The sequence below is a fragment of the Anthonomus grandis genome, chromosome 4, assembly GCF_022605725.1.
Source record: "Anthonomus grandis grandis chromosome 4, icAntGran1.3, whole genome shotgun sequence".
In the NCBI taxonomy this organism is placed as follows: domain Eukaryota; kingdom Metazoa; phylum Arthropoda; class Insecta; order Coleoptera; family Curculionidae; genus Anthonomus; species Anthonomus grandis.
In genome coordinates this window covers 15362083-15375001 of record NC_065549.1, presented here as the reverse complement: position 1 = coordinate 15375001, position 12919 = coordinate 15362083, and the positions used below count along the sequence as shown (strand labels likewise).

The 12919-nt window shown below is 31.6% G+C and overlaps 1 protein-coding gene across 37 annotated transcripts in view; it reads left to right on the top strand.

Moving 5' to 3' along the window:
• The window catches only part of LOC126734862 (dystonin), a 426801-nt gene that overhangs the window by 330181 nt on the left and 83701 nt on the right, over positions 1-12919 (top strand). The gene's annotated exons all lie outside the window — the stretch shown is intronic.

Below are 12919 nucleotides of genomic sequence, written 5' to 3'. Positions count from 1 at the left end.
CTTTAGGAAATATTTCCTGAGTTTTTGAATACTTGAAACATTTGTACCCATATTTTTTCCAGATAATAAGCCACAGTTTTATTGCTCATTCCCAGTTCCTCTCCAACACTTCTAGTGGACCGTGTCGAATCAAGTTCTTGGGTACTGCAAACCATTTCTTCCCGCCGTTCTATATCCTGGACCACTTCAACAGGTAGTTCTTGACGTTTTGTGTGGCATTTTTTACAATCTTGAAGACAAAAAGATGTCTCAAAATTTGTAACCACATTTAAAACCGTTTTTGCACAAGGAATCGGTCTATTCTCAAATGTCACATTGTACTGCCGAATTTCCTCCATAAAACCATTTAATTAGTTGAACTCTTTCGGAAGGGGTATAAACAGCCATAGTGAAAAAAAAACACGAAAATAACGCTCAACAATTATTAATGCAACGTACAGTAATACAGCAAAGTGAGGTCTGCCTGACTCCCGGTTCAAAAAATAAAAACGAAAAATTCCGCCGCCTGCAAGCCGCAACCAAGCGGTGTTGCCATTATTTTGGGTAATACGTAGCTCACTATAACACGATCTGTATAACTCTAAGTAGATTCATTTAACTTATTTAAAAATGGTCCTGTTCCCCAAAATTTAGGAATGATTTATTTAAAAATTTAGTAATCGCTATAAAAATTATTGATTGCATAAACCTGAACTTCTCATATTGGTAGGACCATGACATTATCAGAAAACGCAAATATATTTTTTTTTTGGTAAATCACTTTGAGAGATAAAAATTAAATTTTTTTAATACAAAATTGTTCATTAACATTTTGCTATGCGATTCGGCACCTTAGATAGTTCATATAAGTATAACTCAACCAATCAGAATCAGACGACTGCGGAATCCCATAGTGGGATATCAAATGCGAAAATGTTGCTGGGTACGTTAACCGACAGAATATTAAATGGAATAAAAAATACCCGTTTAATAAAACAAACTTATGTGTATGAGTGTATCTAAGACCAAAAACTGTGTAATAAATGTACTAAGGATTTCTTTAAATTTTGTTTGAGTGTAAAAATGGGGTTAAAAATACTGATACCAGTGTTAATATTAACACTCGTAATTTTTAACCATTTTGGTATTTTTTTACTGTGTAAAAATTGACATAATCAATGATCTTACAATAAATCAGAAACCTGTTATTATTAATAAAGACAATTATTATTTAATAGAGTTTATGAGAGTTAAAGTGTTAAGTTCGTTACGTTTCTCAGCGTGCACAACTTACCTCATTACTCTTTATTTCATCTGTAAACGATATATCGAAATGTTTCCTTTATGAAGAGCACATTGACCCACCAATGACCTAAAACTGTATATATGCTTAAGGTAATCTATATGTCTTCACTATGATGCAAGGAAAAAAAACGACACTCAACATAAAGAAATGTAAATAAATTTGATTTGGACGGACTGGTTTTTCTTCTATTAAGACTAGTTATTTTATTGAAGGTACTCCTATTGGAATATTGGAGTCATTGAAATCATATCTCACCGTTAGTTACTCTCAGAATGTTAGCCTTGCATTAAGGTATTATACGTCCCTTTGATACGCCTGCATCTTAAAGGGTCCACTGTCCCTACTTTCCAACTTACATCAATCAAATTGAACCAGTTCGAAGCAGTCTTTACTTAACATTTCATTGGAACAATTAGATTATGACCTTCTTCAACGTCATTTGAATATCACAAGTCAGAGTTTTTTACTGGTCTATTAACTATTTTAACACTTATGTACCTCCTTAACACTTTATAGAGTATTCTGAACATTAACAATAAATGTTGCAAATGGAAAGAACATGGTGATCAATAGAGGTTATGAGATTTCTAGTAGGATCGATATTTTTCATATCTCTCAATTTTCTTTATCAAATGCTTAAAACTGAGTTGTGTACTTTTATATTACTATGAACTTTATATTGCTAATACTATTGCAGAGTTCTAGATGTATATGACCATCAGTATTTAATTAACTGTTATTATGTGCTGAACAATACTAATCCTTGTATATTTTATTTGTTTATACAGAAGGTTAGTATATATTTTTTCCCTTATTATGTTCCTAATTATTATATTACATGATATAATAATTGGGTGTTTTTATGTTAAAGAATTATTATAATATTTGATTGGATATTGTTTCCAGAAATAAATAAATAAGAAAAAAAAATTAATGATTATTATGTTAAATCAAAAACTACTGTTTCGACACTCAAGCAGTTCTTAAACAACATGTTCTACATTTACACTTAGGAAATCCAACATTGAAAAAAAACAAACTAATTTAATTATTACTGAATTTTAAATAAAAAAACTAAACGAATTTTTTTTTATGCTAAAATATTTTTAATTTTTCTATTTTTAGTAAATGTGCATAAATTACTTACATAAATTAAATGCGTAAGCATTTCTTCGTAATATCTTCTAAAGATATTCAGTAAAAAGAAAACAAATCAATATTTTGGTTTCTTTATCGTCCTAATTATTCAATATAAATTCCGAAAAATAAAACATTTGTTTGTTTTATAATTTTTTTTACATATCTCAGCAGTATTTTCAAAGTAATACGAGCACACCAGCTGCTAGATATTCCTTGGGTGAAAATATTTTTTTATAGCAGTGATATTTGAAATCCCGTCATCTTTATACAAAAACAATCCATAGTTGAGAGTTTTTTTTAATACTGCTATAACATGTGTATCCTTATCTGTTATCTTAAAAGTTTTATTTTCGAGATAGAAATATTCGGTAACCGACATACATTTTTGATTCTACACAGACATTGTATTTGTTTAATTATTTCACGGCTATAAATAAAACCTTGACTTCGTTATTATATTTTACAATTGCTAATATATGCGTTTACTTTAACGATTTCCGTTACAAGGGAATTCGCGTTTTTGTGAATGAAAAAACGAATATTTACTCATTTTATTTCTTTCATGGACTTAGTGAATTAAACTTTTGTCTTCTTTAAACGTACTATAAGTAAATTTTTTCATAATACCAGCAAAAGCAAACTAGTTTCATTATTAATTAATTGTTTGAGTTTCCACTAAAAAAAATCATTACTTAAAAGGTATTACAGGGCGCTAGAGGGTTAAAATTATATTAAAAACTTTCTTGCACCTTATGTTTGGAGCATTAGCAACTAAAACAGAAGAAAACATATTAGAAGATACGAAAAAGGATTCAGATCACAAATATATAACAAATAGCGTTTTTATATAAAAGGACCATAGATTTAAGAAACCGATATATAATTGAACTATAACAAAATCTTAATAATAACAATCCTGCATAAATGGAACAATGGTTTTCTATGGTGTATATCCCTATAATCAAAAATTTGAGAAGTTTGATGTATTTGAAAAAAATTGGATGTTTTTGTCAATGTTAAGGTTATATAATTAACGATTTTTTTTAATGGCAAAGCTATGACCCTTTTAAGAAAGAGCTTAATTTTTGAACAACATTTTTGAGTACATTTGGAATACGTCCCAATAATATTCCCATTAAAGTTATAAATTCTACTAGTGATTCAAATACTAAAAAAAAATCATAATCCTACATAAATAAGAACTGACGTCCAAGATAGATAAGTAAACCAAAATAAGGATATAAAAACAGTTAACCATGCAGATAATAAACACCGTATTTCATGAAATATATTTTTCACTAAATTAGTTAATAATAATAATGAGCATATATTTCCAACAGGCAATACAAGACGAAATAAAACTATATAAGCTATGAACATAAATTATTTATAGAGATTTGATATAAATTTGCACACTAATACAGGAATATCAAATATCCATGACCGTTTTCCACTTTCGTACCTGTTGCTATTGATCCTATAAATATTAGTTGCCTATGTGAAAGTAATTAATTTTAATTATTACATGTTAATGTAGTTACTAATAAGCATTAATAAGTGTTAATAGGCTCTCTTAAGCTGGTCGGAACCCACCTTTCGATGGCCTCTTGATAAGATGCCGCCTGTCCACTATTTTTGAAATTTGCAACTGTCATTTTTATGTCATAAGTTTATTTAGAGGAAAACGGCAGAGTAAACTTATAATCTCATGAAACAATATCATATCTCACAAAACATGGAATTTCCACTAAAAACCCCAAGAGCTACTTTTCTAAATCTGGATCTGATCTACGATTTTTCCCTCTGCTCATTTTTCAGTTCGGCCAATAGAATCTGAGATATTCAGCAAAATATAAAAACCACTCAACATTTAATTAAAATACATACATTTATTTCTATCAGCATATAAACTTATATTTAGATCTATTTAAAGTAACTAGACATTATTTTGATCCTCTTTTGCCTTCTCCCTCTCATCACACAGACTTTCCACAGACCTACTTCCCGCAAGTATTGAAGAAACTAAAAACATGCGTAAACCTACTTCAAGAGATTCACACAAAAAACTCCAACTAAGAGGTGGAGGACAACAGCATTTTCCACAAGTCCACCACCACTTGTTCATGTCTTATTTTCAACGTGTTTATAGGAAATTTTCATGGAAATATTGGTATTAACATCTGTTGAGGATGTTTTTTTTTTTTGTTATGGGGCGGCAATGATTAATCCACTCCTACTCCATCTCCATCTGTCTGGCTCTTATTGTAGCAAAACCTAAAACTGTCTCTACTTATCGTTCACTCTTCTCACACTATTTCACTCATACACACCTTATGGGTGAAAGAAGAAGGAAAGAATCCTGGGTAAGAAAAGTCCACGTCAAAGAGAGATAACAAAGCAATCAGAAAAGATGAAAAAGCAATTATTTTTCTACAATGATCTACCCCTTTACAGCCAGTTCGATAGTTAAACTCTCTTTTTTGTCATTCTTGCTCTTTCCGTCAATATGGCTCTTTTGGAATCTGTTTCTCTATCTCTAACAATCGGTTCAGTAAGAGAGACTGACAAAGTCTTTTATCAGCCTCTCTTTATTATTGTAAAATGTCTATGTTCTCTCTCTTTTACAAAGCTTTTAATAAATTCTTCATTTCTCTCTTAGTTCAATATCCTATAGTCACTTACTCATTATATGTAGATGAGATACAGATAGGGAAGCCACAGAGAAAGAGATGATTAGGGGAAGACGGTAATCAGAGGAAGAAAATCGATAGGATACATTTTAAAAAGTCACAAATACAATCGTGAGAAGCAATTGGTAAGTTGAGCAGCAGAGACTTTGCATAAGGTGGGAACTTACGACAGTTTACATCACATTCTATACAAATATGGTTAAAATTCATATTATGACATGATATATTTTGCAATATTACAATACAATATTTGATCAAAAAACGGTTTATACTGACCTGCAATTCTATTATCAAGGAGTTTGCATAAGAAACTGACTGAGTGGAACTCAGCTGTAGAGAATGTCCTGCTCAGCAAAGACTTCATGATAAGCCAAATTCTTAAAAAACTTCTGAATAGACTCCAAAGAAGTCACGTGGCATACTTTAGTGTTGACCTGCAAAATCTAAAAAAACAAAACTTGAATTGCGAGAGATATTAATAAATGGACGACAATTTAGAAGCCTCAGAAACAATTTCTTTAATATAAGGGATGAACTTTGAACATTTTTTATGGAATTAAACTGATTCTTTCTGTGTTTCCAATTTCTAACAATTCGTTCTAATCATTAATCTATCATCTTTCAGTAAGTCTATGTAAAATTACTAGGAGATACAATAATGGAAATATCATAACTTTCTAACCTAAGAAGTGCACTGTGGTGAAAAAATCTAAATTAAGTATTAAAACATTCGGCTAAGTACTGAGCAATTAATAGCGAAAAGCTGAAAACAGATCCATCTCTATTAATATCCTTAATTTTCCACATATTACCGTCAGGTACTCCAATTCTATTTATAGAAATGGACATAATATCAGAGCACTTATGCATATTCAAATATAGGATATTTGTAAAAACCATTTTATCTATCCTTACAATTTGAAAAAAAAATATTTAAAGCATTATAAGCGTGCAAACTATACTACCATATAAGAAGTATAGTTTGCACCTAGAATCTTATTTTAGTTACTTAAGTGAAGGCTTGATAGTAAAGCCGAGATCTTATGGAATCTTAACATTTGTTTTGATCAATATTATCTTTTTTTCTAATCTTTCTGTTTGCTTTCGGCTGCATTGGTTAACTTATTTTTTTCTACGATAATGGTCAATCTTAGTCAAAAAGTTAAAGCTCTTAACTTCCTGATACTATCATAGTTTAACCCTTACGCTCCAGCTTGGCACAACTGTGTGAGTCTTATTAACATGGGATATAAACATCAAAATGATATTTTAACTGTCCAAAACGATACGACACGATTGTGCAAGACAACCTCTTTATGCTTTTAACGCACGGGCTAGATTTAGTAGCCATTTTGACTACGGCAGAGGAGCATGAATTACCGTTTTTTTTTGTTTTTTCGAATTCTTGTGACTTGTGATGGCGAATAACGGTAAGTTTTAACTAAAATTAATTTAAACTGTGTTTTTAATGTCAAATTATTTAAGTAATGCATTGTTTACCCTGATAAGCTCAAAAATATTTCAAAATATTTTGCGGCCATTTTTAGAAGTGCGTACTATGTCGCTGTATCACAATTGTAACGGCTGGGAACCAACCAATACAAAAAAAAATCGGTACCGTTTTTTAATAGTTATGTTTTTTCTAGGATCCAAGAGATTATTGAACTTGGAGAGGTTCGCAGCCAATCCAGATGACGTGTATGAACTCCTTGATGAACTTGAGTCCGATTTCGAGGTGGAAAGCGATAATGATTCCTACTATGTTTGATAACCATGAACCTGAGCCAGATTTGAGTTTTTTCAATGATGAGTTTTTTGAAATGGGGGCAGCGTTAACTTCTCAGTATTACTTGCAACAACATGGTAGGGAAATCACTCCAAAATTGACTGATGAAGAAATTAGGCAATTTTTTGGTATGCATGCAATTATGGGATGTTTTAAGTTTCCTAGAATCCACCTTTACTGGAGTATCAAATATCGATTACCTCTCATAGCTAATCTTATGGCGCGTGACAGGTTTTATAAATTTCGAACGAATTTTCACGTAGTCGATAATCTATCAGTATCGGATGATATCAAAAAGAAGAATCATCTTTGGAAAGTTCAACCAATGATAGACCGAGTTCGACAAAGATGTCTTGAAATTTACAGGCTAGAGAATGGTTGTTTTTCAATTGATGAGCAAATGATATCCTTTTTAGGACGATGTCCTATATGTCAATTTGTCAAAAATAAACCAAGGCCAGTTGGACTTAAGAATTTTGTCATTACAACGTCTTGTGGTACAATATTGGACTTCGAAATATACCAGGGTTCCTTGACGCCATTGCCAGATAAACAACTTGGTTTAGGGCCATCAGTTATTCTTCGTTTAATACAAACCTTGCCACCTGGAAGCTTTTTTTTTGACCGATATTTTTCCACAATACCATTATTTGAAAAATTAAAAGAATTAAAAATGGAAGGAACGGGAACCATAATGACAAACAGAGTAAAAGGATTTGTATTTCAAAAAGATGCTACTATGAAAAGAGGCGACGCAGAACTGCACGTAAAAAATGATACGAAAGTATGTTTGACAAAATGGAAAGATAACAAATCAGTCGTCATGGCATCTACGGCTTTTGGAATAGAACCAGTAAAAACTGTTCAGAGATGGGATAAAAACACAAAAAAACATATACTTAGTATCCTGTCCAAATGTAATTAAAGTTTATAATGAAAAGATGGGCGGAGTTGATATTTGTGATCAAATGACTGAGGCTTATCGAACATACTTTAAAACCCGAAAATGGACATTTAAAACCATTCTACACTTATTTGACATAGCTATTGTGAATAGCTGGATGGAATATCGAAATGACTGTAAAAAAAATGGATATAGCTCAAAGCAAATCTTAGACTTTTTGCAGTTTCTACTAGCATTAGGAGAATTTATGGTTTGTGGAACAAAAAAAAGAAATCTAAACTATGAACACGCTCAAACGGATGAAAATGAAGAACCTTCTGCCAAGAAGGTAAGATATACACCTCTACCTTGTGAAGATAAAGGATTCGATGGGTTTGATCATTGGCCAGTACATGAGGATCAAAAAAATCCCAACGCTTGTCGCCTGGAATCTTGTCAAAGTAGATCAAGAATTAAATGTATTAAGTGTAATGTTTACTTATGTTTACAAAAAAACCAAAATTGCTTCAAAACATTTCATGTTAAGTAGTGTATTTTCGTAGAAATAAACATTTTCAATATATTTTTCGTTTTTTTTTCACGTTTGTGCCAGTATCATTTTGACTCCTATCCAACACAATCGTGAGAGTCCCTAAAATATTATCAGATGTGATTTTTTTTTTCTGAAAAAAATTAGGATCTCTAATGAGGTCATAATAAGCATTGGCGTAAAGTTTTGTCTCAAAATTCTAAAAAAAAGTAGACTCGGGAGCGTAAGGGTTAAGTTCATGTATCTTTTCTGTCTGAACATTTTTATCTTGATAATCTTTGATTCTTTATAAACGGTTCATGATGGAGAATAATTTTTCATTGTTCATTCATTTTTATTTGACCAAGAACATATTATGGTTTAAGCTGCCGAATATCTATTCAAATCAACTTTATCTCCAGAGTTAACTTGAGCTGTGATGAGTTTTTTTTCTAAAATTGGAGTAGCGTTTCTTTATTGTGAATATTCTATCAAGCAGCACACTACCCCGTGTTGACTGGCGTCAACTTACAACTGCCATATGACTCTTACTTTCAGACATATATGAGTAAATTGATGATTTATCATTTGTATTTTTTGACACAAAATACTATTAGCAATAGGAAAAATACCGATTTAAATTGACCTTCATCGAAATTTGTGAGCAAATTTCGGCCATGACTGTATTCACTGATCTACTACAGTGGCCATGTGTGCTGCTTGAAGTCAATTTACTGTTATTCAAAAATCAGAAAAGATCATTAATGCGTAATCTTAATTTTTCAATTTAAATAGATAAATAGATGTTTTCATATTACAAAATTAGACCTTATGCAAAATCCGGTTCATTAGCGTGAACCTGTCATCATGTATCTAAAATAAAAACAGGGGAGTATTGAGAAATGCATGGGTTTTTTGGCAATTAGCTCTATTCCAAACTTAAATGATTTTGTTTTTTTTTTTTGGCTAATAATATTTTAATCTAAAAGTTCGAACATCTGTCATTTTGAAAAATAAGTTAATTTATCTTTATTAAAAGTATCAACTAGAAAATTCCCGCGGATTGTAATCATAATCAATAAAATGCTTAATCTTTATTGCTCTTTTATGATCACCATTTTCAACAATTGCTCATTACTTAAACTAACTTTCAACTCCAAGAAACCATATTCCTGCTGCGTGGGATGGTCTTTGGTAACAAAACATTTAAAGTGGGCAAAATTTAGTGTTATCTCTCATGTTTACTTTATACCTTAGTTGCTTTCTCACCTTGAATTTAACTAGAATCAACATAAATATTACCCATATAAAAAGCGAATAATCTTGACTTGTTTTCACTGTGGGTAGCACAAAACGCCTTTTCTTATTTATAGATATTCAGTCAGGCGGTTTTCTTGAAATCGATAGTTTTACTATTCCAAATTAACAATAATTTACATTTTTATAAGAATCGCCAGCAGCTAGAAGGTTATAAACCATTTTATTCTGGTCTTAATTATGAGATATATTATCATTAAATACTTGTTTACTAGCAATTAATTTCGCTAAAACCAAGTCACCTTTATTTATAAATTCAAATATTTAGCCTTAAAATCTTTATACATGTGTCGACCTTGTTCTATTATGTATAAAATCAGTATTACTAAATTTAGCAGATGACCAAACAATTAACTTATTAAAAATACCGCATTACACAACCACTTGGTTCTTCGAAAATTTCGACATATTCATAAATACTGAATGAGAAAAGCTTTCGTGTCTCGTGGAGTGGAAAAAATGTATCGTGCCAAAACAATTATATCGATCGCCGAAAGATCCGCCAGACTTTGACCCGAATCCAAATAAAAATATGCCCAGTTTGGATAAGTGCCAAAACCGGGAAGTATTTGCTGAATAATTTCGGGATAATTAACATCAAAGAGTCAGAATGTCTACTATTGCTAAGAAAGTGATCATTAAGTGTTTTTGACCCAGAATGTGAACACTTATTAGTTTTTTAATTAAGCATCTAGTTAAACCAGTTGTTGAAAGATTGCAATCACGATTAGATTATCATAACTTTTAGAAGAAAAAGATGCAATCATAGACAATAGATCTTTTATTTTATTTAATAAAAAAAGTCATGTCATCGGACAACAAACGAGCCATATAGTATCACTCATAACGACAGAAATGTTAGGTTTCGATTCAGTAAAGGATGGCACAGTAAACGTAGACTTGGCATTTCAAATAATCTAGGAAATATCCAAAGGATTCCAATATACCAGATCGGCAGCACATTCTCCAGAACATATATCAATAAACAATGTGCTTAATCAATCGATCATATATTACTGTTTAAAAAAGTTATGATTTGCTGGTATGTAATATATAAATATTCCAAAAAGTTTAGTAAGAAGATGCCAAAGAATAACGTGAAAAATAATAATCAAACAAATAACATAAAAATAAATAAGCATAAATAGCAATAAGAGGGGGAACTAATCAGTTTTGTCATACTTACAAGAAAAAAACTGCAAAACTCTTGAAGCAAGAAGTAACATGTGCAATAGATGCAGTGAAAATTATAGCTGATATATCGGATTTACTAAAAACAAGGCAAAGATAATAATTTTTTTTGTGATAAATGTTAAAGAAAAAGATTGATGAAGGAAGGATAAGAAAAAGAGAAATGTCATTGTTCAAAATGTACATCTGCTACTTACTTAGGGAGTAAGTAGCAGTAAAGAACTTTATGATCAGAAATCATTGATTCAATAACCTACACTCTCTAATTTATTTGACTAACTCTTATCTATTTATAAATTACTAATTATAAATTAAACTTGAAAAGTCCACAAAATATAATATGTGCGGACGATACGGAGATAGCTAGTCTTAGTAGTCTTGAAGACAAGCTATGTAGCCAAGATAAACTAAAGCTTTTTATGTAAAGAATTAGAGATGTATTTGAAGAACGTTCAAAATAAATTATATTATTGGGAAACTAAAATTAGGATCAAGCGTTGAAAGATAAACGAGATCAGCTCCAGTATTAATAATTTTCTGTTCTGTCATTTGAGGGATTATGTGTAGATTTTGAAAGAAATTAAACATCTCTCAGTATTCCAAATGGATTCTATCCATAACGAGTCTTAAGAAGAAAAGAAAGAGAACTTTAATCAGTTGATGACTTAAAAAATAATTAATCTATCAAAGAAAGTTAGATAGTAGAAATGTCCTTAATAAAAGTACGATGCTGGTGACACGAAAACACGATTTTTCATGTTCAGCAATGGAAATGCCACTACAATCGTTGGGTGAGGTGAGTTGTGTTTGGCGGCAAACATACGAATCTTATATTATTCTGCTCACATAGTTAAATAACCCTTTCGCTAATATGCGACGAGAGGTTGCTAATAAAAGAACAGGTCCATATTCGTTTTGTCACTTCTGGAATAAAATGATATTCAAACCAATCTTCAAATGTAGGTCTGTCAAACCACCCACTCTTGTAGCGGTTGTAGCGACTTCTTGGGGGGCCATTTTCTGTCCAAGTAGTCCTGAGATGCTCGACCTTGTATACAACATAAGGAGCAAGGCATTTTCCTTCTGCATTGCCACAAAACATAACAGAAGTGGCACTTTTGCTAAAATTGCATATTTTTTCAACATACTTAGCCCCTCTTTTACAAATGACTTTTTTGTTTCCTGGGTCGTCACTAAAATTGGTCTCATCGTAATTCCATATTTGAGAGGGTGGAATGTTTTCTAAAGCAACTGCCAAATTTTCCATATAGTCATTCAATGCCGCTTCAGAAACTTTTGCTCGAACTCTCTTTATATTGGAACTAATTCGTTGGGCTAAGTTTTTATGACGCAGCAAGTAAGATTTTGTCCACTCATATCCAGGCAGATTATCTTTGAACGATAAATTACGAGATCCTTTTTTGTCTAAGTAAGCTTTAACAGTCATCCGAAAGTCCATTGTAACTACAGGAAAACCGAAATCTGCTTCCGAAACTTGATAAGATGTTGTTCAAAAGCAGCTTCTTCCGCATCTGAAAAGACTCGAGATCGGCCAATAGTTTTGGAGTGTTTGCCCTTTAATTTATTTTTGATTGTAGATCTAGGAATCCCATAAGTTGCGGCAGCAATTCGTTGAGACATTCGACCTGATCTTATTTCTTGTAAGCATTCTTCCAGTTTTTCAGACGTATAATTTGCATAGGATCGTGACTCAAGGCGTTTTTTTGGGTGTCGAGGCATTTCTAACCTTCCTGAAAAAAAATATGAATGTAAAATATTTGTTGCTAGTTGTTGAGGTAACATTGGCCCACGGGTCAATGTTACACCTAAATATGGGCCAAAGTTACCCTAAATCATATTATCCAGGACAACAAAAGGAGAGTTAATAATATAACTAAAAAATATGTTACGCTCTATTTTATAGTTAACTATAACGCCAATATACTTACCGAGATACTAGAACTTTCCTAACAATTGGTACCGATCAAAGTTTTAATGCGTAAGTTATTGAATAAAAATCGACCTGTCGGCTTCAAGATCACCTTTCGACTGAAAAACACGCGGTCGCCGTCGCGCGGCTGTTAATGATAGTAGAAAA